This window comes from Sturnira hondurensis, unplaced genomic scaffold (assembly GCF_014824575.4).
Source record: "Sturnira hondurensis isolate 20B ecotype Veracruz unplaced genomic scaffold, ASM1482457v3 Scaffold0016462, whole genome shotgun sequence".
NCBI classification, from domain to species: domain Eukaryota; kingdom Metazoa; phylum Chordata; class Mammalia; order Chiroptera; family Phyllostomidae; genus Sturnira; species Sturnira hondurensis.
In genome coordinates, this window is record NW_028089093.1 from 12,364,170 (window position 1) to 12,390,029 (window position 25,860).

At 38.4% G+C, this 25,860-nt stretch overlaps 1 long non-coding RNA gene across 3 annotated transcripts; it reads right to left on the reverse strand.

Annotated features, from left to right (window-relative positions):
- Positions 1-326: 326 nt before the first annotated feature.
- LOC119000997 (uncharacterized) lies at positions 327-22,769 on the reverse strand. 3 transcript variants are annotated; one of them, XR_005069455.1, is made up of 5 exons: positions 21,739-22,769; positions 21,062-21,142; positions 5,592-5,665; positions 3,029-4,142; positions 327-1,081 (listed from the first exon to the last, which is right to left on the reverse strand). It is a non-coding gene; the product is annotated as an uncharacterized LOC119000997 (long non-coding RNA). The 3 variants fall into 3 exon arrangements; XR_005069454.1 differs by lacking the exon at positions 327-1,081 and adding an exon at positions 1,184-1,255; XR_005069456.1 differs by lacking the exon at positions 327-1,081 and adding an exon at positions 2,438-2,465 and having other exon boundaries at positions 4,031-4,142; positions 21,739-22,754.
- Between the last annotated feature and the right edge of the window lie 3,091 nt (positions 22,770-25,860).

A 25,860-nucleotide genomic window follows, 5' to 3' on the forward strand; every position in this document is an offset into this window, starting at 1 on the left:
AAGATGCTGCCTTGCAGACCTGGACTTTACCTGGACTACTGAGATTTATAACTTTCCTAAGTTTCACTATGATCTAGAGTAACAGGGAACATGCTTTTCTGGATTACTAAAACGTAGGCTGATGAACATGTATCTCAGATCTTGAAGGAGAGAGCTATTGCTTGAGGATAGCAACTTTGCTACCTTCCAGAAGGACTGGAAAACTGTTTGAACAGCTGACTTAAGATATGCACATAGGGAACATCTACTTTCAGGGTTTCTGGCTGCAAATCAATGTGATATACCACATTAAGAAAATGAAAGTTTAAAATCATATGATCAGCTAGTAGATGCAGAAAAAGCATTTGACAAAACTCAACATCCATTTATGACAAAAGCTCTGAAGTGGGTATACAGATAAAGTAAATGGGCCAGAATTCTCATACACACACACTCATACTGAAAAACTCCAATGATGGCCAGATCAAAATAAATAATTAAATCATTTTTATTGGGATATATTAGGATCTATTCCCTTATGAAGTGGAACTTGGATGGAGACATTTAAGGAAGAGTTGAGGTAACTACTATTAAGTGCTCTATGAAAGAAATAATCATTCCTTTAGGCTCCTGAAGTATATATGCACACATATATTTGTACACACACAATCATATACACACAAAGAAATTAATAGGCTTCATCTACATTAACAAAACTTGAATGTGCAAATGAATTTAATAGTTTGATAACTAAATGACTGTAAAAGATCAATTCAAAATCATAATGAATTAAAGAACTATAATTTGTCTGCTACTTGATTGTATTGGGTATCATGAATTTCTTATATAACAAATACTTTTACCACTTTTATGTATATTGTCCGAATTGTGATATATTTAGGTACATGAAGTTGAAACCTATCTTTGTTGTTTAACCTTATAACAGCATTTTACTTCTCTCACGTAACAGTAAGTCTGAAGGAAGGGAATCTAGGCCCCCTTCTATGATTTTGCTCCATCATCCTCACAGTGAGGCTTTTACCTTCATGCTTGTCAAATCACGGAGGCAAAATGGTGTCTCCCTCTTCAGTTGTGCTACAGGCTAGAAAAAGAGAAAGGGACAAAAAGGGAGTCTGTATTAGAAAAACAAAAGTATTCCCAGAAGCCCCTAGCAGATCCATATTTTTATCATATTGCCTGCACTTTTGTTACTTGGTCACTTCTGACTGAAAGAGAGTCTGTGGAGTTGAGTATTTTATGTGTGATTATGGCCAATCTGAAGAAAAAGAGGTTATATCAGTAAGGAGCTAATGGAGAATATTCTCTTGGGTAGATTAGGGTTGTCTAATGACACACTGAATTGAGGGTGCCATGGAGTCACAATCAGTATTTTTAAGCAAATTTTTCAGAGTAATGCTGAATGTCAGTCAGTAAATATTCATTTTCATATCTAGGGTTTTATTTTTTCATGAATAGCCATTGTTAATAATGAAATAAGTGAATATTTTTATACTTTATCCTGAATTATATTAGTAAGAATAAGATCATTATAGGCCATTAATGGCTTTTGTTTACTAGAATATTACATACATATACATATATACATATATGTATATATATCTGTATATAATTTAAATGGTGGTTTTTTGATATCTAAATTATAAATCATAGGACCTAAACTCTGAAAATTTTCAATGTTTCAAATAGCATTTTCTTAATGCTCACACATTGATTATAAAATACCATGTCCTAAATGAATTCTTTAAGCAAAATGTGGAACACTTATTTAAGAAACTCTTCTGTATTTTATATCTTTGATAGTCTTAATATCTAAAATTCAGTATTTGGTAGACCAGTTTTTCAAAATTGTTACCTCTCAAGGAACATTTTTTCTGTACTTATAAAAATATTTAATTCTGTTCTATCTTCCACTAAATTACAAATCTTCAGTTTTTCGCATTTTTCAAAACCAGTCTTGAATGCTGATAATCAATATGGACAGATTTTTCAATGACATTTAGGTAGCAGGGGAGGAAGAGACTAAAGATAGAATATCTGTTGTGATGTTCTGTCTAAACGGTAGTAAGAGATAAACATAATACCATTTTGTGAATGCAAATGTAATATTAATTCATAACTAAAGTAATATGATATTACAAATTTACATCTGATTTCAGATCCTTGGTGAACTTAAGTAGAATTAATTCTGCCTCATTTTATACATCTTATTGAATATTTTTCCAAATCTAATTTTGGTCCTGTTGATTTGAGTTGATTTGTGTTTTATTTTATTTTTTTAAGATCTTATTTATCTTTAGAGGGGAAGGGAAGGAGAGAGGGAGAGAAACATCAATGTATGGTTGCCTCTCGTGAGTCCCCTGCTGGAAACTGGCCTGCAACCCAGGCATGTGCCCTGACTGGGTATCGAACCGCCATCCTTTCGTTTGCAGGCCCATGTTCAATCCACTGAGCTACACCAGCCAGGGCTGATTTGTGTTTTATAACAGTCACATGCAAGAATGATAGAATATGAAATATATCACATGACACATGGGGTTTAGATAAATACTATTTTGTCAGTTACAACAACACATAAAATATTGTATATAAACATTTTACCCTTGTTTATATCTATAACATTTAGAAATAATATATATAAATAAAGCAGAGAATAACCAAATAGACATTTAATTAAAAAATTAAGAACACTGTAAAATGTGCTCCATATGATTCATGCACATATATAAATGTATATATTTTTTGATATATGATGTATGGATATATAAACACATGATATTCTGAAACACATTGGCTTAATAAAATCATTACATAACTTTTTTTCTCATAATGTCCTTTGAAGTACGCTCTGTGAGGTAATTCTTCTCCTTCCCCTAAATAAAATCTTTGTTGGTGCCCCAGAGCTATCTTAAATAATACATCTTCCTGGTACTTGTCACTTAAAACTGTTTCACTTCTGAAACTGATAGGTGTAGCTAAAGTAATAATAAAAACTTCAAGCTTCATTCAAAATTAAAGCTTCTGCACTCACCTAATCAGCTATGCAACAGAAGGCAGGCTTATAGTATAAAGCAGGCTTGTACAGCTTGGATAGATACTCCTCTGTTTTCCCAATTTGTCTTTCGTGCTCTCCTCAATTCCTAACTTGCACTCTTTCTGACCATTCCAGGATTCAAGATGGTGACGGGAGAAGAGGAAAGGGCACAGGCAATCTCCTGCATGCTGGTATTTTGGGGGCTGCCATCATTGCTCTCTGCTTTTGCAAGTGCCATAGCAGACTTGCATTTTCCTTGAAGGGAGTTTCAGTTCCTTGGAGGGTTCTTCAGACCATTCACTCCTCCCCCCATTCAATGATAGGCATCTCTCACCAGCACCTGACTAGGATTTAGGTCTCAGGAGTCTACCTCTCAGACTCTCTCTGTTGGGATCCTATCGCCTTTTAGGCAGTTCTTTTGGATGAAGTCATTTAAAATGACTCGAGGGTAGCTTCCACCCACATATGTGTGGTTCACACTTTCTCCATGTATCTTAGGTCCATTTTTAGTTATTATTTAAGTTACTTTTCAAAACAAAGATTTCTATCCTGTTGTCACAACTTGTATTTTTCAATGTATTCAGCTCTGTTTTAATTAATAAAATTGAAATTAAGTTTAAAGCATCACTATCAGAGTTAATTTGAAAGCATGAATACAGACCACTAAAAAAAAACTATGATGTATAGCGAACACATTTAATGATTTAGAAAACTGTAGATTGTTAAAATAAGCCAATATCCTTCTCTTTCAAAAGAAAACACAAAGAATCAGTTGAGCAAGCTATAGCTGAATGGGGGAGAGCAAAGTTTTATGTGATGAATTTAAAAGAATATGCGGTCTAGGGTCAAACATGTGGGTTTGAGTCAAATCTCCACAATATGTTAGACACAAGAAGTAAACTGAGTTTAACTAGGCATGTAATGTCAGTTTATTTTTCTATGAAATGGGAATAACAGCTGTAGCAATTACATTGTTTAGATGGTTAAATTACAATATACATAGTGTACATTCTTAATAATTATTAATCTTGCTTTGTAACACTGGTCAAATTGTGTCCTTTTTATATTATGCTGTGGCTTCTTCTGGTGTTTACTTTCTTTTCTATGATATCTGAAATAAAAAATAACATGAATATATGTGTATAAATATATTTTACATTATTTTCAGGTCACTAAATTATTACAATGCAATAGTGGGCAAGTGTGTGTATGATGTAGTACTATAGTAGGAATGTATGATTTATTTTAATACATAAAACTAACAAACTTATTTTTCTAGACAAAGTGAATGAATCAGTAACAATAAGCCTCCACTTCTACTGAATTAATCTTTGGGATTAGTAAACCAAATAGAGAAGCTCTGGCCCTGGCTGGTGTAGCTCAGTGGACTGAGCATGGGCTGCGAACCAAAGGGTCACCAGTTTGATTCTCAGTCAGGGCACATGCCTGGGTTGTGGGCCAGGACCCCAGTGGGGGCCATGTGAGAGGCGACCACACATTGATATTTCTCTCCCTCTCTTCCTCTAAAAATAAATAGATAAAAACAAAACAAAAAAAAACAAATAGAGAAGCCCTGGTTTTCAAAGTTAACTGGGGAGAGACAAACTATTAGAAAAAAGCCCCCCATGACATGCTGGGAGAAAACTCTATGATTTTGAATACATACTCACAGGGCTTTTAAGGATACAAGTCTCGATTATTTTGAGGTTCACACTCCTCATCTTCAAACAAGTTATCCATGTTAGTAGCCAAATGATAGTCAAGCTATTGCTAAATGAAATGGCTAGTACTGCCTCTGTAGCTACTATATTTATCCAAAGAGCATATTAGTATTGTACCCAAGTAGACAGTGTCACTACTTCCTTATCTGTTTATACTGTCATAAATATTCATCCAAGATTGAGTATAATGAATGCCTAATATGAGTTTACCATGCAGTTACAAATGCCTTTGTCTCCAATCTTATTTTTATTCTGACAGACCCAAAACAGCACTGCAAGGGTCTACTCTATTAACATCTAGATGATAGTTCTAGAAAATGTCTCCTTTCTGCATCTGAGATTCCAAGATATGTTAGATTTAACTATTAAATCTATTTGGTGTGCTTTGCTCAGGCCAGTATTATTATTTTGTAGGCCTGCTTTATGTAGATAACAAATATATTCCCTTCAAAAGTGTTAATGTGCTCATAATAAGCCAAGGTTTATCTCTGCTTATGTACTTAATACATTTAAACACATTTTAAATATTTCTCTCTGTATTTCCTATCTCTGTCCACTCAAAGGGCTTAATAGTAATGGCCCCAAAATAGCAATAAACAAGTCAACAAGTCAAATTACCACATTTTGGGTCTTGACTGATGTGGCTCTGAATTGAGTGCCAGCCTGCAAACTAAAGGGTCACTGGTTCAATTCCCAGTCAGGGCACATGTCTGTCTGGGTTGTGGGTCAGGTCTCCAGTAAAGGGCGCGTTGGAGGCAATCATCCACTGATGTTTCTCTACCTTTGTCTCTCCCTCCCTTCCCCACTCTAAAAATAAATAAAATCTTTTAAAAAATTACCATATCTTGGTTTCTATATATCATTCTTCACTAACAGGAAGAGAGCTATTTTCGGAGAAAAGACAGAACCAGAGCTGGGGAAGAGAAAGAACAAAAAAATTTTGGAACTTTTTTTTTAATATCATGAAGCAAAGAAATGTTCTAATAATCAGAGGGACATATCAAGGGGATAAATGAACCAACTTGAAGTGGCCCTGGCAAACCAAATATGGGACAATTTGAGCATTAAAAAATTGTTAGAAGTAAATTCTAACCCATTAGATTAAATAACAATCTAGGTTTTGCTACTGATTCAAACTTCTAAAACAATATATAGGATTAAATGTAAAGCTTATGTATTTATTCATTAGTTTAGTTCATTCAGTAAATTTGCATTATGCAGTTCTATCACCGATGACCTCAAAGAGGACCTACAGGGTAAAATCCTCTCCCTGACTACATATAAGGCCTAGAATAAATGTTAAGCACCTAGACACTTAGCAAATGCCAACATTTGGGAACTTTCTGGGAGGGGAAGCTTCAAGTATGCATTTCTGATTCTACAACTTTAATGCTACATTCTATAACTTCTCTGTCATCTATTAAAGCATAGTGTTGTCACTGTTCCCTGACAGAAATGACCTTTGACTTATCTTATCAAAAGGTCCTTGTCCTCTTCCCATTTATCTTGCCAGAATTTCCACTCCTAGCTCCTCATCTAGCTATGCGATTCTGCTGGGCACTTTGGAGTTGGAAAAGCCCTCAGGTTCCAAGTTAAGGACAGTAAGTTCTGATAAACAAAATATAATTAATGTCTCAAATACCACTCTATTACTCTAACTTAAAAAGATAAACCATAGAAAGCATGCTATTAAGTCAAGATTTTTATTAAGTAGTAACTGGCAGTCAATGCTAACTTATATAAAAGCAGACTGAAAGTCTACCATAATGATAATGGAAAAATTGAATTGAAAGCTTCATGTCAAAAATTACTCAATATTTTCACAATGTTTCCATGAGTATAGTTTGCATTAAATATTAATGGTATTTAATTTAACATTTTATTATTTCATAAGAAAATGATAAATATTCTACTGGCTATAGAATATACTTATAATCTACAATTAGTTTATGGCTATTATTCTTAATAAATATATCATGGAATCTGTTCTGAAGATAAATATTGCATTAGATAAGTCCTAACAAGGAAAAGATATCCAGTCTCTCATTTATTTAACAATGATTTATTGATTACCTACTATATACGTAGTACTACATACTGTATAATACTACTACTCTGGTCTATATATACCCAAGGATGAATTAATAACATTTTTGTTTTAAAGAAACTCAGAAGTATTAAAGTAGGTGTATGCAAACTAGTAATTGCAGATCAATTTCTCAAGTGTAAAAGATAACACTAGCATAAAGATTGAGTAACTCTAAAAATGGTGCGTGGAGAGAGAAGGGGAGGCTTCCTAAAAGTGGGAATGTGTACAGTGAACTTTAAGAGATGAGTCACAGATTATCAGGCATGAATGACAAGCTATCAAATCAAAGAAATAGCATATACAATGTTATAGATTAGCATGGTGCACGGTAGAAATCAGGGACAACTAAATTTTAATCAGAGTACAATCTGTGAAAAGCCTTATAGAATAATCTATGAAGTAATATAATTTGAATGCACAAATTAATGAAAGTGAAAATTATCTAGTCTCTGACATGTGAAGTTTCTTACTACCTCAGAAACTACATACTTCCCTTTCCCACTACCTGAAAAGTCCTTCCCCCAGATTTTTGCACAAGTGAATACTATTCCTCATTTAATTCCTGGTTAAAAAAATCACTTCCTAGGCCCTGGCTGGTATAAGCTCAGTGGATTAAGCGTGGACCTGCGAACCAGAGGATCGCAGTTTGATTCCCAGTCAGGGCACATGCCTGGGTTGCAGGCCGGTTCCCTGCAGGGGACACATGAGAGGCAACCAAACATTGATATTTCTCTCCCTCTCTCCTTCCCTTCCCTTCTAAAGATAAATAAATAAACTTTAAAAAATAAATAAAAGTTATTAAAAAATCACTTCCTAGGGCAAAAACATACAAATGGGATGAAGATAAACTATTCAATAAATGGTGTTGGAAAAATAGGGCAAAAATATACAAATGGGATGAAGATAATCTATTCAATAAGTGGTGTTGGAATAATTGGACAGATACAGGTAAATAAATGAAGCAGACCACCTTCTTACACTATACACGAATAAACCCCTACAAAAAATATAGGCAGTACAATCTCTGACATTTCTCTTAGCAATACTTTTTTCTGATACATGTCCTCAGGCAAGGGGAACAAAAGAAAAATAAATGAATGGGACTACATCAAACTGAAAAATTTTTGCACAGCAAAGGAAACCATCAACAAAACAAAAGACAGACAACCTAGTGAATGAGAGATTTGTCAATGATACATCTGACAAGGGTTTAATATTCAAAATTTACAAAGAACACATTCTACTTAACACCATAAAAAACAAACATTACAATTAAAAAATGGGCAGAGAACCTGAATAGATACTTCTTTAAGGAGAGGTGGCCAATAGGCATATGAAAAGATGCTCAATATTACTAAACCTCAGAGAAATGCAAATTAAAACCACAAACCTTACAACTGTCAGAATGGGTATTATCCATAAGTATATAAATGAAAGTGCTGGTGAGGATGTGGAAAAAAGTGAAACCCTGTGTACTCTTTGTGGGAATGCAGATTGGTGCAACTATGGAAAACAGTATGGGAGGTCCTCAGGAAATTAAAACTGGAACTGACTTATGACCCAGTGATTCCTCTTCTGTGAATAACTGGAAGCCAAAACATTCATTTGAATGTATATGTGCACCCCTACGTTTATTGCAGCATTATTTACAATTGCCAAGCCATGGTAGCAACCCAAGTGACCATTAATAGATGAGTGGATAAAAAAGTTGTGGTACATATACACCATGGAATATTATTCTGCCATAAGAACAAAATCTTACCATTTGCAACAATGTGGATAGAACTAGAGGGTATTATGCTAAGTGAAACAGTCAGAGAAAGACAAATACCATATTATTTCAGTTATATGTGGAATGTAAAGAAAAAATAAACAGAATTGAGGGACATTCATATACAGAGAACAGCTGATGATTGCTGGAGGTGTGGGGGTTGGCAGTCGGGGTGAAGATGATGACAGGACTAGGAAGTTCAGTTTGGTAATTACAGGATAATCACCAGGATACAAAGTACACCATACAGAATATAGTCAATAATACTGTAATGACTATGTGTGGTTGCAGGTGGGTACTGGAAATATCAGGGGGAGCACGTTGTAAAGTGCATGATTGGCCACTATGCTGCACACCTGAAACTGATACAAAATAATGTCAAAAGTAGATTGTTTTTGAAAAATAAAATTTAAAGTTTTTTAAAAAATATTTTATTTGTTTATTTTTAGAGAGAGGGGACAGGAAGGAGAAAGAGTGGGAGAGAAACATCAATGTGTGGTTGCCTCTCATGGGTCCCCCACTGGGAATCTGGCCTGCAACCCAGGCATGTGCCCTGACTGGGAATCGAACCGGCGACCCTTTGCTTCACAGACCCGTGCTCAATCCACTGAGCTATACCAGCCAGGGCAAGTTTTTTTAAATCACATCCTACAAGAGGCCTTTCCATAACTGAAGTAGTACCACCCTACCACTTGTTAACATTCCATTACTTTTGTTTTTAAATCAATAGAGAGGATAGAAAGAGAATAAATATCAATTGTACAACTTTCTGTAACATACCCACATCCCCTTGATGTTTAATTTCTTTATTCTTATAAACTAGATTGAGAAAATCATGGAAATTTCTAAGCAGTATTTGGAAGTATGTACTCTAGGGATTGTTAGCTGGCAATCTTTCCCTTAACTTGTAATCAATGGATTTTGTTCACCAATATCTGTATGAGGATGACTAAAGCAGAAAACAACCTTTCAGAGGTATTTGCATTATAGTATCTCAAAAGGATAAGTCTCTAAGAAAAAATTATCAGGCAATATGACAAAACATAGTGAAGCATTTTAGAAAGAACAGAAAAAATGTTTCTAGCCTTTCAAATCATTCCTCATATGCAAATATTCCTAGTCTCGAGGAGAGATCTATATTTGTTTCCAGAGAAAAAGGCTATGAAGTAAATCTCCATTAGTACAGGAAAAACTTAAACTTTCTTTATTTGGCTTCCTGTTAAATCAAAAGCTTCAGGGAATGCTTGTACCTAAACATAAACTGACATACTTTAAAATATTATCTGGGCCTTCTGGTCAAGGGGGAGGTATAGGTAAACACACTTCGCCTTCTGCAACCACAGAAAGAGTTAGAACTAGACCACAAAACAAAAAACACCCAGAATTGTCAGAAAATCAAGTTGTATGGAAGTCCAACAATAAATGATTTAAAGAAGCCATATTCATCCAGATGGGTAGGAAGGGCTGAGATATGGAGACAGCTGGAGAGGTGCAGAGATGTGGTGTGGTGCAGAGAGGCAGCATTGGCAGCAGAATGGGCAGTCCCACATTCACGTGTGGTCGATAAAAATCAGGAGGGATTCCTTGGGAGCAAGGAACCCCAGCCCCAGGCCAGACTGCACAGCCTAGGATTCCAGCACCAGAAAGATAAATCCGCGTAACTTCTGGCTGTAGAAACTAGTTGTTGAGATGGCAGAAGAAACTGCCAGATTTTTCAGGTGATTCCACTAAAGGACCTGCATGGACTTAAAACAAACACAGACTCGCCCTCTCTGGCATTTAGCATAAGGGCAAGAGCCGGAAAGGTGCCAGTTGTACAGGACAAATGCCAGGCAAACCTCCAGAAGCCAGGCATTGTCACTGTCCCCTCTCTGAGCCCTTCCGTGAAACAGAGCCACAAAGCAAGTGAAGCAGGTTGCTCCGACTTAGTGATTATCTAAGGCACCACCCCACATAATTTACAGGTGTCTTTTCTACAATAGGCCATGCTACTAAGACAGGGAATCAAAGCAGCTCTACCTATTAGACAAAAACAAACACAGGGAGGCTGCCAAATTGAGGAGACAAAGAAATATGGTCCGAATGAAAGAACAGAACAAAACCCCAGAAAAAAAACCTAAATGAAATGGAGATAACCAACACATCAGATGCGGAGCTCAAAACACTGGTGATCAGGATGCCCACAGAACTCACTGAGTACAGCAAAAAATAAAAAAGACCCAAGTAGAAATTAAGGTTACATTATGTGAAATAAAGAAAAATCTACACTGAACCAACAGTGGAAGTGATAAAGCCAGGATTCAAATCGACAATTTGAAACAAAGAAGTAATACGCATTCAACCAGAACAGCAAAAAGAAATAAGAATTCAAAAAATATGAATAGACGAGATCAGGCACGTTCAGGGTGGTATGGCCGGGAAGGGATTTAAAGGAACATATATAAAGGATACATGGACAACAACTGAGAGGGGTGGAAATGGGAGGGAGGGGGGAAGCACGGAGGGTGGGATAGGATGGGAGTAATAGACAGAAAACTGTACTTGAAAAATAATTAAATAAAAAAATTGGAAAAAAATAAAATTGAAGTATAGTTGACATATAAAAAATATGAATAGTATAAGGAGCCTCTGAGACATCTCCAAACATACCAATATCCAAATCACAGTGATGCCAGAAGAAGAGGAAGTGTTAGAAATTGATGACTTTTTGGAAAAAAGAAAACTTCTCTAATTTGGTGAAATAAATAGATATACAAGTCCAGAAAGCACAGAGAGACCCAAACAAGTTGGACCTCAAGAGGACCACACCAAGACACACCATAATTAAAATGTCAAAGATTAAAAATAGAGAATCTTAAAAGCAGCAAGAGAAAAGCAGATAATTACCTACAAAGGAGTTCCCATAATACTGTCAGTTGATTCTCAAAAGAAAGTTTGCAGGCAAGAAGGGACTGATAAGTATTCTAAGTGATGAAAAGCAACAATCTACGACCTAGATTACTCTATCCAGCAAAGCTATCATTTAGAATGGAAGGGCAGATATAAAGGGCTTCCCAGACAAAGTAAAGCTAAAGGAGTTCATCATCACTAAGCCATTATTACATGAAATGTTAAAGGGACTTAATTAAGAGTAGGAAGAAGATCAAAACTATAAACATTAAAATGGTAACAAATTTACAACTATCGATAACTGAATCTACAAAAACAAACAAAGCAAACAATCAGAACAGGAACAAAATCACAGATATGGAGATCACTTGGAGGGTTATCATCTGGGAGGGGCAAAAGGGAGTATGGGGGAAAAGATGCAGGGATTCAGAAGCATAACTGGTAAGTACAAAAAAGGCAAGGGGAAGTTAAGAACAATATAGGAAATGGAGAAGCCAAAGAACTTATATGCATGACCCAAGGACATGGACTAAGGGTGGGTATTGCTGGAGGGAATAGTGGTACTGGGTGGAGGGAGGCAAAGGGGGAAAATTGGGACAAGTAAAATAGCATAATCAATAAAATATATTTAAAAATAAAATATTTTTTGAGCTTAAAGAGGAAAATGTAGTACGTTTGTTTTCCTTAAGGTCTGCAAGGTGTTTTAATGAGTCCCTAAACTCTTGCAGTCGCATATTCAGACTATGTATATAGGAGCCTTTTCCTCTTCAATACCTATTGTTATTAAATAAAGAAAATATTCCCTTATATTTCTAGTTCTCCTATCCAGATACTATTGACAATATAAATAAAATTTTAAATACTGCCTAAGGTAAAAATCAAAATTGTATTTTATTAAAATATGTCCTCAAAATCTTGAAATTTTAGTAAAATGTCAGTCACTATACTATAAAATACTTTAATATGTGCAAGTATTTAATTAACTCAAAATTAAGTGAAATTTATTTAAATCTTAAGCATACATAACTCATACTGAGCAATATTATAACTAATACTAAGTATAAGTAAAATATTTATAACATTTCTTAAATAACATGGCCTAAAATTTATCACACATTTAATAAAATTTTCAATTGTAAATTTATTATTCATAAAACTTTTATTTAGACAAATTATTGTACATTAAGGATATCAAATCTGAATTATAAATTTATAATATTAAAGTTCTGGTGGTCGTCTTAATATATCTGATAGTTATAAGGCCAATTAATTATTAAAGAAAAGCTTTATAAGGTGTTTTGGAAAAGGACCAGGAGTGATCCTACAAAATTAATGAGGCAATGATGGGAGCAGTTGATTGGAAGAACATATATTAAATACTGAGTGCTCATGAGAGGGCAGTAATAAGCCTATTATGTACATCCTACTAAAGCCAGATGTGGAGAATGTGTTAAAAGAACATCTGCAAACTGAAGCATCACTTTAAGGTATTAAACAGAATGATAGGAGCCTGGTCTTTGAGTATTCATTGTGGATATGGTCCCACAACAAGTCATGCTTTATAAATAAAAATGTGCATTTTTTGATTTGACTTGTTCCTTACAAAGCTATACTAGCACTATGTTATCAATTCTTTCTCTTGATGTCCTAATTTTTGTAGTCTATAGTTTATGAAGTAAATCGCTTCTTTGGAAAATCACGGTAGCTTTGCTTTTCACCTATCTTCTACTGAATCCCTAATGTCTAATTTTCTTCAGAGATTATAGAAAATGGCTTGCCAAACTTCCTGATTCTTTTATTGCCCTTGGACCTAATTGAGAGAACTTGGAAGACTGAATTCCCCTAAAGCAATTAAAAGATTTTGAATTATCCCATGACTCATCTTAAACTTCAATTTTCTCTTAAAAAATTTACCATCCCTTTTTCATATTTAAAATACTCTCCTTGATAGATAAAATGTTATACAATTGTCTTAACGCTTTAATACCTTTCCAGTTGGCAAACTTCTTGATCTTTTAAAATACATTTTTAAATTTGGGTTTAGTTTATTAGCATCAATTAATTCTAATTCTGTGCTTAATGTAATAGCTACAGTTGACCCTTTCAGATTCACTTTAGTTATGTCTTCATTTTTTCTACTACTGTATTTTCCTTCACTCATTCCACTTCTGTGAGAAATGCAACTATGACGTTATGCTTTCATGATTCAGCCTAGCAGTATGGCTAAGATACAACTAGAATGATCAGTACAAAGCAAGAAGAAATGTGATGAAAAAGTATCAGGTAGCATTTCTTAGTTCCGCAGATAAGATTACTTTCAGCCAATTATGTATAAATAAAAAAACTTTACATAAAAGGGTTACTTAAGCTGGACTTTCAAAGAATCCCTTATCCAAGCAAATGGTTTAGCTTCAATGGATCTATGAACTACATGAAATGATATATGATATTTGGAAGAAACATGTATATATGCATTTGTGGTAAAGGGAGAAGGGTGTGATGAGATCACTAGTATTTATCATATTCTGAAAGATATCCACAGCATTTAAAATGGTTAAAAGCAAATCATACCATACAGAACAGTATTTGAAGAGGTCTGCAAAATTATTCAAATTAGTGTGTTTAGAATTACATTCTCATTGCCACCAAATGTTCCTCAGCATTTTTTACTTCTCAATAATCTGGATGAGGAAACATGATGAACTCTTCTTTGAATTTTTTGAAACATGCCTTTCTTAAAGACTAGAAAACAAATCTGACAATTCCTTACTGCTTCAAAATAGAATATGTTCACTTTCTTTCCATAACTTTCTTTCCACCTACAAGATTTTTCACTGACAGAAATTAAGCCCATGATATTATCCCTTTGCTGCTTCTTTTACTTCTTCATAATAAAAAATGATAACTCAGTTTTAATCAGTAACAAAATGATTAAAAATAACAGACAGGATTATAATATGGGCAGTACACATCTTATTAAAATACATACAGAATACTCTGTTTATTTTAAAATTTATAATGGAAATTGATGGAAAACAAGATATACAATAAGAAGAGTTTTAGAGAAAAAAGATAAATTAAGATGCACATTTGCAAAACAAGAGATAATATGAAAAATACAAGTAGTTAGAAAGGTAAGAGATAAGTAGTGTTTTTGAGATAGAATTTTTCATATAGATAGAATTTTCTGTAAGGATGAATGCACGAAAAAATGGTAAGATGGCTTTAAAAGATTTAGAGTCACAAAGTAGAGAGTAACAGTAATTGAACACAAGTAAAAAGAGGGGGACAGATACAGCTACTTTATGGCATGAACTTGAGGTACCAGAATTTTTGAAGTATTTAAAAAATCTAGTAAGAAAAGCCTAAGCTATAAAAGGTATGAGAGTATCTTTCTGAGATTAGTAGAATGTGAAGTGATGATAAAAGATTGACAGGTACTGAATAAGTAAAAGTCAAAAAATAAAAATGAAAGATAAATCCAGATACTGACATTCAAGTATGACTGCATAACAGTGCATAAGAAAAAGTACATTTCCAGATCCAAATACAATACTTTTGTTGTATTTTGTGCAATATGTTGAATAAGGTAACAAGAGCATAAAGAGGTCTTACCCATTATTATTTATATAAAATATTGCAATGGTTTTAAAGTCAAAGAACAAAAAGATATTTTCATGGTTTCTTGAGCTGGTCAAATTCTCTACATGTTGCAAACTCTGTAGTTTAGACAGAGCAATGATTTAAATGATTTTGCAGTTCTCTTTTCCCACTTTGTATATCCTTCATTCCCATGAGTTTCACACAAAGAGTTACATTAAAAACTTCCTAGGAACTAAAATGATCTAATACTCTCATATATTTAAATTTTGCCTATTTGCAGAATATTCGCAGGGGGCTAGGCCACTGACAGTGTGTTTGAGAGTAAGTTCCTGAGTTGCAGAGATGTTGGACAATATATCCCCTCTCAATACTAAGACTGATACTAAAAAATAGTAAGCTCTGTGACATGCAGGAACACAATCAATGAATATTAATTCCAGACTAAAATAGAGCAGTTTTGGCCTTCCAATGCTAATTTAATTGATATAAACCTCAAAATTACAATCACTAAAATATTTGATATTTTAAGGTAAGGAAGATTTAGCACTATAGTGTAATTTGATAAAATACCAAATAAAATATACATATTTCTGTGTATCTGTATGGAGGAGCCTAAGACCCTAAACCTTCTATTAAGTAACATCAAGAGGACTGGTTTCTCAATGTAGATCCTACCTTGGAATATAGTTATCTTCACTGATCTTTCCTCTCCTCTCTCCCTCCTAAATATGTTGTAAACTAGAGTTCAGTATTTTTCTCCTCTCACAGTTTGCATTCTGTAGGCAGGCAAAGAGTCCCGAAATCTATATCTATCTGCAGCTCAAACTTTCTCCAGGACTTGGGCTTGTATTCTCAGTTACTGGACTTAAGATCTGCACACCCACAGTCACTGAACTTGAGCAAGGAACCACTGAACAAACATGGCAAATGCTTCTGGAACATACCTTAGGCAGTTTGGGGAAGGTGCCATGTTTTATAGCTGTATAAATATGTTCTACTAGAGACTAGTGTTTAAAATCCAAATCAATTTTTAAATGATAACTAGAGACTTTAAATAAGATTATTCTTGACCTGGGAAGTGGGCCCTTAGAGGTGTCTTGATAGAACAGTCTGAGAAGCTCTGCATTATGCTAAATAAATTTACCTTACAAATATGGATTAGCATTTTTGGGTGAATATTGTGGCAGAAGTAGGGGGAAGTTTAATAACTGACAAATGAGGGGGTGGGTCAAGTTTATCTTCTATCAACACTGTCACCACTACTACCACTTTTCAGCCCGTGTCATAAACTTGAAGAATCTGGCTTCCTTTCTTAACCTTAGATTCATGGCTAAGTATATTGTCTTTTTCATCAACATGTGCTCTTATGCATTCCATTCTTTTAAGACATTAGCATGGATATAAAGAGATAATCATTTAAGACCAATGATTAAAATTCATATTAAGGTGGTGGTCATATAATAAAATTTTATACACCATTACGTTGCACATATCTGTCATTAGGCAGAATTCTGCTGAGCATATACATTGTGCCAGAGAATGTGCAACGTGGTAAGAATGCAAAGATGAATAAATTTTAAAAAACCCCAAAAGCCTGCCCATTCTTCTATGGAAGACAGAATTAAAAAACAATGAAATGAATTGGAAGCCATGTTTACACAAGGGTACACGGAGACATAAAGGTGAGTTTCACATGTGTTGAAAGGATAAGAGTCAGAAAAGGCTTTTGAGAGACGGTGACTCTAGAGGTATGCCTAAGCGGGTCAGCAGGTATAAACCATACAAACAGAGAGAAAGGGTTGCCTTTCAGGCAAACTGAGAACCATGAAATGTCTTAGTGAGCCAAGGAAACAAAATTCAGGATGAATAAAACAAAGGATTTTAAGAGGAAGGGGAGACTCAGGCCTGACTTTGAGTAGGACACTGGATCAGCTGCCCCAAGTTACAAACATGGTAAGTGACTGAATTCTCTGCTTTGACCTGAACATCAAAATTCAATTTTGAAATTTCTGCCTTTAATTATATTCCAAAGGGCCTATAATAGATATTGCAAAGGGGACTCCTTTTATTCATCTTTGTCTTAGAAGACCTACATTAGCTATGTTGCTCCAGGATCCAATTCCAGTGGGCATATGGAAAGAAATGGCTACAGTTAGGAAGGAGGCAGAGGAGGATTAAAGCAAGACAAAGAGTTTGGACTCTGCAGTGTATTTAATGGGCAGCACTGCAGGACTTTATGAAGAAAGGAGTTTTCAAAAAGTTCTCTTGGGCAATGCAATAGAGATTTCTGAGACAAAAAGCAGGGATTATATGCAGTTGTGATGTTGACAATCTGAATTAAAATGTAAACAGTGAGGATATGACTATGTGGTACCCTAAAATACTGTAAAAGACAGATGTCTCCCCCAAAGATGTCTGGTCTTACTATCTGGAAACTGCGCTTATGTTACATTACGTGACAAAGGGAAATTGAGGCTACAGATTTAACTAAGATTGTTAATCAGCTGACTTTAAAATTACCTGGGCAGAGCTGTTATAATCAGAGTTCTGGAAAGTGGAGGAAGAAGGCAGGAGAGTCAGTGTCAGAGTGATGGAATACGGACAGACTTGACCTGCTTCTGTTGACTTTGCAGATATAGGAAAGGGGCCACAAGTCAGAGTTCAGGTGGCCTCTAAGAGCAGGAAAGTGCAAGAAACAGACTTCTCCTAGAGATCCAGAAGCAACATAGTCCCTCCTACGTTTTAGTTGTAGCCCAGCAAGACTTATTTTGGACTTTTGGCCTCTACAACTGTAGGTAACAAATGTGTGTTGTTTTAAATTACCAAGTTTGTGGTGATTTTTTATAGAGGAGGGAAAAATACAAATATCCCATTCACCCGTAGGACAAAGAAAGCCCTTGACTAAAAATCACATCAAACATTTATACTCTCTGCCAAAATGTGGGAAATGTCTTCTTACTTTTGGTCAGGTAGGTCTCACCCTTTATGTTTTTCCTAGATGGGCGTACCATGTTTTGTTCTTACTGTCCATGGTTCTTTATGCTTTCTCCTCAAACACTTAAAAATCTTATAGGGATACAATAATCTGTTGATTAATCAGTTGATGACTTTTGCGTCCTTTTCTGTTCAGATAGTTAATTTAAAATCACTCAGTTTCAGGTACTTCAAAATGTAATACTGCATTAGAAGCAGGAGCTTTAGAGTCATACAGATGTAGATCAAATTACAACTCCACATCTTAATGGTAGCGTGCCTTTGAGCAATTTAAAATACCTAAACCTTTTTCCTTATCTGTAAAAAGAAATATAATATTGTACGTCAGAAAGCCCAGAATCATACACTCGAGATGAACATTGTGTGCAGGTGATTTACTAGAAAATCAAAAAAAAAAATGCATGTTACTAGATTAAGCAAAGGAAAGGAAGAGAGTTCAGGCAAAATGCTGGCATCAGCTTGATCCTGCCAGGAAGCGTTGAGTATTCTAGAGGCAATAGGATTGGGCTTTTATACTCTGTAGGGCAGTTCTTGGGAAAGGTTCACTGGGAAGAAAGTTAACTCCCAGGTGGTTCTCTCTGGCTCTGGGTGCCTGAAGGCTAAGTGTGTCCAGGAGCCTTTGGGCAATCTCCAAGGAGAGTCTCAGGGGATCACCTGTGAGAAATAAAAGAACACAGAAGCTGGGGGGTAGGGCACTCAGACAAAATCTAAGGGACTCAAGAGGTGGAGTGTCCCACAAGTATCAACCTCATAGAACTCTTCTAAAGATTGAATGCACTCATGCCTTTTTTTTTTTAGCTTTTGTGCTTTTTAAAGTATTTTCCTTTTGGAATAGTGGGCAATATCCAGTGCCATGCTCTGCAAATAGAGTGCTCAGCAATGAAATAATTCTTTCTTGACACAAGCATCAAACCCAGAAAGCATAAAGGAGACAAAAAAAAAAAAAACCGCAAATGTGAAGGATGCCAGAATAGCAAATAACTGAATTAGTCTGAATCTGACATTTGAAAATGTTTGTAATTTTAGTTGTATTTTTCAGAGCTGGAAACTTGAACTACTTGAGAATAGAAACTGTTTGTTTTTGTCTCTGAAAAGCTAGGCAAAGACAACCAACCAACCAACCAACAATATATTTATTTGATGACCATAAATCTTAGTGAAAATGCTGTTTTTACCCCCAGGAAATAATATAAGTACCCAGAATGCATGCAATTTTTTTCTTAAAATGTCTCCTTCTTCTTTACTAGTCTCTGTTCCTATACTGATCATTAACACCATTAATTGTGATAGCACTTTACAGTTTTAAAGTACACTCACATTTAAGTGCATTTAAATGCTTTCAAATTTTACATGGCCCTAACCAGTGTGACTCAATTAGTTGTGTGTCATCCCACAAAGCAAAAGGCTGCTGGTTCAATTCCTAACCAGAGCACATGCCTGGGTTGTGGGTCCCCCAGTTGGAGCACATATGAAAGGGAGGAAATCAGTGTTTCTCTCTCACATTGATATTTCTCTCTCTTTTTCTTTCTCATCCCCTCTCTCTAAAATAAAAAATAAGTAAATAAATAAACTCTTTTAAAAATTTACATGATCTTTACAAAACTTTGCTATATATATTGCCACTTTTTACAAATGAGGCAACAAGCTCTGGAAGTTTAAGTGACTTAGTTAAGGTTGCACAGTTAAAGACAGGATGCCAACTTCTGACTCCCCAGATAGCGTTCTACTGTTTCGCCTTGTATCAGTCAAGGTCCAATCAGGACAGAAATCACACCATAAGTGGAACAAAGGACATTTAATATAAAGAATTATTACCTAGTAAAAGGGGAGTGACTACTAAGAGATCACTGAAGCATATAGGAGTAGCCAGTTTAGGGAGCAGCCATGAACTCCAGGGTGGTGGGATAGTATCCAATGAAGAAGTAACTTAGAAGAACCACGCACCCCCACTCCTATCCCTATCCTCTAGCCTAGAATGAGAGAGAGACCTCATCGGAGATAATGTGCCTATGTCCCACTTGATGGCCAAGAAATTTGTTGGGCTGTCACAGACTGGGCTGGCCAGTTAGGGTGCCAGTGAAACTTGCTAGGAAGCTATCCATTGGGATGCCAGCAAGGCTTACTGGGAAGACAAACACTAGGGAACCATTCAAACTTATTCAAGGATGTTAAATACTGGTTTCTAGCACACCACTGGCCAGAAAGCCACACACTAACCACCACATCATAGAAGCAAGAAGAAAAGCACTGGAGCTAAGAAGTCCCCTTTTTATGCAGTGTCCCTCTAGCACCTTCTACTGGGTAGGCCTAATACTATACCAACTAACAACATAGAACTGTTTATAGGTTCTAGTTCTAATAACACAATTAAGGACAAAGAAAATGAATTAGGAGCTGAGAAACATTCAGTTAACTGATATACACTTCAATGACTCTCCTGGGTTCTTGAGGGTAAAATGCTTTTATTTCTAACTCCTGCTCCATTTGTTTTTGTTTATCCTAATTCCCCCTACAATAAAATTCAGATGAAACTTTTGGGGACACTATGTACTAATTGCTGGTGTGACACACTGTAAGTACACGGGGAGAGAAACAATGCAGTGACTGAGACCAGGTCTGGAACCAAAAACTTAGGTCTGATTATTTGCTTTGCCATTGACTAAATTTGCAGCCTTCTCAATTTTCTCATCTGTCAAATGGAATGATAACACTATCTACCTTATTAAGATGTCAGGAGAAATTACTATATGTAAAGCCTATAGGACAACATCAAGCATGTAGTTAGAACCTGATAAATATTAGCATCAGCCACACATGTTAGTCTGTAATTAGTGTTTAAAAATACCTATTTAGTTCTCATTACCAATTTCCACTTAGGATTGTGTCTCATAATGCTAAAAGTCAACTTCTTTGGGTGAGGCTGGGCTATGCTAGAAAAAGCCTTGTGTACTCCTGGGCATTACATGCCACTCTGTTTTCAGATCCTGGAACTTCCCCTGGCTTAATGAATAATTCCCATCAGTCCCAGCCAACTCACTGGGGATCTGTTTTCTCAAGTGACAAAAGACACACGGTTAAACAAATCATCTCTGTTTTACATCTTTTCCAGTACTGACTAAATTTAATCCCACTTTTCCCCAAATAATGAGTTATACTTGAGAGGGGAAAGGAAGGAAATTAACATTTTAAGTGCTACCCACCTGAGTCAGGCAAGCACTTTGCATGCATTAACCTGATTTCATCCTCATCACTTGCCTATCAGATTAGTACTTCTAACTCTATTAAACAAATCAGGAAACTGAGGCTCAGAAAGGTCAAGCAATATACTTAAGATCAAGCTCTTGGTAAGAAACAGAGCCTGCATTCAAATCCGGCCTTTCTGTACCACTTGCCTCCCACACTATCTTCACACCAGACATCAAGATTCCTAACTGAACAAGTGCCTTTCATGCTTTGTTTTGAAGATGTGAGTAGGTGTGCGACATTTTTTTTGGTCTTAAACGTATCATTTGAAAGTAGAACAAGTGAAATTCACTTATCAATTACAAGAATTTCTAAAACCTCGCCCAACACCTCACAGGAAATTCTAGGCTGAGTGAAAATCAGCAACCCTCTTGCATCCTTGCGCCCCTGTCCTCACCTCTCTTCCAGGCGGAAGGGAAAGGAACCTGGTGGTGGGCCAGCGAGCCGAGTTCCAGCCCCGATTTGGCCGGGTTCACCCTCAGAGCCTTCTTCTTCGTTGTAGCAGGAGGTTCCCAGGCCAGGTCATCTTAAGGTCTCTTAACGAGCTACGAGCCCCAGTCTGAGGACTTCCCCGGGTCCAGGCGCAACCCAGCTGGCGCCGCCACAATTCCCGGGCGACCACGTCAGTTTCGCTGGGGAAGGCTTCTCACCGCACCGAACTGCAACACCCCCGCCCCCCATCATCCTGCAGCCCCTTTCTTTCCGCTCTTTCTTACAAAGAAACCTGAAGCCCCTTCCCCTCGCTCCCGGGAATCGCCTTTCACCCAACTCCGTCCAGGGTTCACTCCTCGCCGCGGGCCCGAAGCGCGGGCTGGGCCAGTCCCAGGGAAAGGGTCGCTGCTTCGCCCTCCCGCGCCGGGGTACCGGGCCTGCAGTTCTCTAACTTTCCGCTCCCCTGAGGGGAAATTTGAGAACTCTGCCACGAGTCTGACTGAAAATATGAAGAGAGTAAGTCCCTCTAAACTGCAGACTCCTACGCCAGTCTCCCCGGCTCCCAGCGCCCAGGCCTCTCCCGCAGTTCCACAGCGGGCCCGCACGCAGCTCTCTCGGCTGGATCCCGCGCCAGGGGGCGGGCGGCGCTCCAGCAGTAGCGCTAGCACCAGGTTGCGCTCAAATCCAGGTCTAGCGGTTTTGCTCCCGCCCAGCCCTTGCCCGGGTTTCAGGGCGTCCTCTCGGCGCTGCAGCCTAGCTCACCGCTCGGCCGCTGGGAGACAGAAAAAAGGTCCGCAGTCGGCTCTCAAAGCCTTGCCTGCCGGCCTCCCCACGCCGGGCCTTACCTCCCCTCCTCTCCCACTCCCGCCTCCTCTCTCCGTCTGCCAGGCGGACCCAGCCTGCCTCTCTCTCAGCCTTCACTACCGGGTCAAGCTGCGGAGGGGGGGAGCGGAGACAGCGGCTTAGCGGCCCCCAACCAGTCCGCGCGCCCCTCCTCCCTCAGTCGGCTCCCTCCGCCTCTGCTCTCCCTCCACCCCTCCTGCCAATACTGTACAACTAGTACACACACACGAATCCGCCGCTGCCACTGCAGCTGCCATGGACATCAGCTAACACCACACACCCAGGCGCGCGCGCGCTCCCAGTCGCACCGCGCAGGAGTGGCCCCCGGCATCTCTACCCTCCTTCCCCACCCCCACTCCACCCGCTCCCCGTCTCCGCTATTGCTCGCAGAGGCTGCCGCCGCCGCCACCGCTACCACCACAGCTCTCCTCTGCTGCGGGGCCACAGCCTTGAGTGTCATTCAAGGGACAGCACAACCTCACCCAGGCTCTCCTACCTCTGCCCAGCCATCCCTCTCATCCTTCCCCATCCTCGTCCACACTCCATCCAAAGAAGAGGGAAAGCACCGAACAGAGAGGGGAGGAAGGCAAAGTCTGCGCTTCTCACCTCTTGGCCCCCTGGCTCCTCCATCCTTATTCTCTCACCGCCAACACCCCTACTCCAGAGGAACCCCCCAGGAGCTGAGGCGACTCGCCCCACTGCCATGTCCAAAAGCTTGAAAAAGAAAAGCCACTGGACTAGCAAAGTCCATGAGAGTGTCATTGGCAGGAACCCGGAGGGCCAGCTGGGCTTTGAACTGAAGGGGGGCGCCGAGAATGGACAGTTCCCCTACCTGGGGGAAGTGAAGCCCGGCAAGGTGGCCTATGAGAGCGGCAGCAAGTTGGTGTCGGAGGAGCTGCTGCTGGAGGTGAATGAGACCCCCGTGGCGGGGCTCACCATCAGGGACGTGCTGGCCGTGATCAAACACTGCAAGGACCCCCTTCGGCTCAAGTGTGTCAAGCAAGGTGAGAGCAGCGGGGCTTTGCCCGGCGGTTGGGTCGCTCCAAGCACCGGGCAATGGAAGGGTGGGCTCGCTGTGGAAGGGGGTGTGTTGCACGGTAGTGGGCTGAGGTCGAGAGAGTATCGACGGAACAAGTGTGAGCTTGGCGGAGGATGCAAATGGGGGGCTCAACGAAAGGGAGGACGGGTTTCGGTGTGGCGTATAACTTTGTTTGCGCAGTTTACCTTCCCCAGTGGAAGGTGCTTGGCCTTGTCTGACCTCAGAGGTGCGGGCAAGCTCCCGGGGCAAATTGAATGTGCGTCAGTGGCATCGTCAGTAGTGGATAAAGAGCTTTCAGAGACGGGAGGGAGGGAGGAAGAAAGGGAGGAAGGAAAGAAGGAAAGTAGGGGGGAAAAGACGGAGGGAGAAAAGGAAAGAAGGAACAACTTGAGGGTGCAGCGGCATCACTAGCAGGGCGGAAAGGAGCAGAAGGTGGCGGGGAGAGAGGAGAACTACGCCCTCCCCCTACCCCACCCAGTTTGGGAAGCTGGACCGTGGATGCCTTGCTCCTCAGCGGTCCCCTAAGGATCCCTGAGCCACTGCTTGACAAAGAATGGAAGGGACCCATTGCTTCGGGCGCTTTGACCGATCTTCCTTAACTTTTTCCCCGCTTTACTGCTCTGTCCCCCCTCCCCCGCCCACGGTCGTGTCATGTGGGCACCGCGCATCACGTGCGCACTGACTAACCAGGGCGCTCACCCTCGGCTGGCCCGCAGGAGCAGACTCTCAAAGAAGGCGTGGCACTAGGAAGGGGTTCTAGTGTTGGGGCGCTGGGTGGAAAGAAATGGTTACCCGAATGTACTCTACCCAGGGATTGTCGTCTTAGAGTGAGAGTCCTCTGTCGGAATGTCCTCGGGCTTCGGATGGGGGAAGGGGGTCGTCATGTTTGTGAGGAGGAGTTCCATGGAAGCTCGGGCTCGCCGCACACATGAGTTTCCTTTGAATTGAAGTCTGTGATGGGGACTTAGGGAGACTGGGATCTTGCAGAACTCGCACTAATTTTATCTTTGCTTGAAAGAAAATTATGGTTTTGAAAGAGGGAAGAGTGAGATAAAAGTTTCTTGTAAAGAGGACAACTTTAACTAGAATAAAGTAGCGTACCTTTGTTTTCCACACGCTATTGCATATGTTTATAGCTCAGGTGCACATTTCACGTGTGGTATGTGTTTATATGCATATTCTTATCAAGGTAAAGGTTTTGGGGGGGTTTGCATTGTTTGCCCTACTGAAAAGGTGGAATTGAACATATCATTGCCTGAATTTTGAACAATCTTACTTCAAGAAACCCTCCTAGGGACATGTTCTGTATAAAACCAGTTTTAAAAGTAAACAAGTGAAAACGATGTCTCAGGCAAAATTTCTTAATTGTCATAGAAGAAAATGTTTTCATTGGAGATTCTTGAGTATTAATAACTGGTGACTTGAGAAAGGCTAATTGTAAACAGAGCCTTGAAGGTCAGCATTGCTCAGTGATGTGTGAAACTGAAGAATTTGACTTAGGTAGGAAGACAAATAGAGTAGTTTAGTATTTTTCAAGATGACATACCAGAGGCTCAAATATAGGGAGTCATGTTAACATATTTGTTGTCGTAGTACTATCTCATAGTAGTGGGTATAAAGTTCTGATTTGAGTCCAAGAAATTCACTACACAATTAAAGACCATGGTTTTATTGGTAACATGCGTGGTATTTGTATTAGAAAGTGGCTGCAAAGTTAAGGCATTGTTAAATTTGACTAATGATGGTATCCTAATGAGGGAGGTGATTGATCTATTATAGTTTGCAATGATGACCGCATTTTAATGTATTTATTGAGCACTACCTTTTGAAATGGACCTTGGCAAAATACAACTCGAGCAACAAGAATGTATACAGAAAATAAAAGAAGATTGTTTAGTATTGTAGGTAACTTCTATAAATCCAGTGGAAATATTTAACTCCTAAAAGTGAAGCTATGAAAGCTATTATTAAATATTAAAAAGCTAATCAGGTAAGAAAAGGAACTCTGTTGTGTGATACTCTACAGGACAAAACTATAATGATTCTACAGTAATTTTTAAAGGGTGAAGCATCTTTATCTTAAGGAAGAAGATGAGGTTTATAACAGAGCTTTCCCGAAATCTTATGAATAATGAATTCATAAGCCCCCATCATTGTGAGTGACCATGCCAAAGTGACCATATGCCATGGGTTTCTATGTAAGAG